Below are 672 nucleotides of genomic sequence, written 5' to 3' on the forward strand. Positions count from 1 at the left end.
CAACTCTTAAGTCCCAAAACCACTTATTACGCCTGAGGGACGCAAAATGACGAAGGACATCGACGACATCGCTGATGGATTGGCCAGCGGCGATGAGAAAAACTATTCAAGTCAAAATGACTTTTGATACTGCTTCACATGCTCTTCATGATGTTCAAGACTACGCTTTATCTCATGGGAGGTCTGTAGAGTACGAGTTTTCCGCGCGTGTCTATACTCAGGAGTCCTGAGTCAGTACTGCGACCTATGGATCATAACATGGTTTCATGCAATACCAGTGTCTGGTGGGCTACAAGAATACACCGCTACAGGTCCGGATCACCTAGCCCAGCTCGTACTTGAGCAGGAAATGGATGGGTTTTCAGCTAGCGATCTGCAGGCCTATTTCACGACGTGGCTGTGTTTGTAATATATCCCTCTGAGTCAGAATAATTAGCGCGAGTATACCTGACTTTCTCCCTGAGTCCGAATAACTCGCGCAATTTAATCTGACTTTCTCCCTGAGTCCGAATAACTCGCGCGAGTTAATCTGACTTTCTTCCTGAGTCAGAATAACTCGCGCGACTTAATGTGACTTTTTCCCCGATTCCACCCAGCGGTCCGAGAGAGAGAAGATGGAGCTGCTGAAAAAGTGGAAAAATTATCCAGAATGGACTGCAGCAGACGCTTTCA

Source organism: Phytophthora infestans, genomic scaffold (assembly GCF_000142945.1).
Source record: "Phytophthora infestans T30-4 supercont1.14 genomic scaffold, whole genome shotgun sequence".
Classification (NCBI taxonomy): Eukaryota; Oomycota; class Peronosporomycetes; order Peronosporales; family Peronosporaceae; genus Phytophthora; species Phytophthora infestans.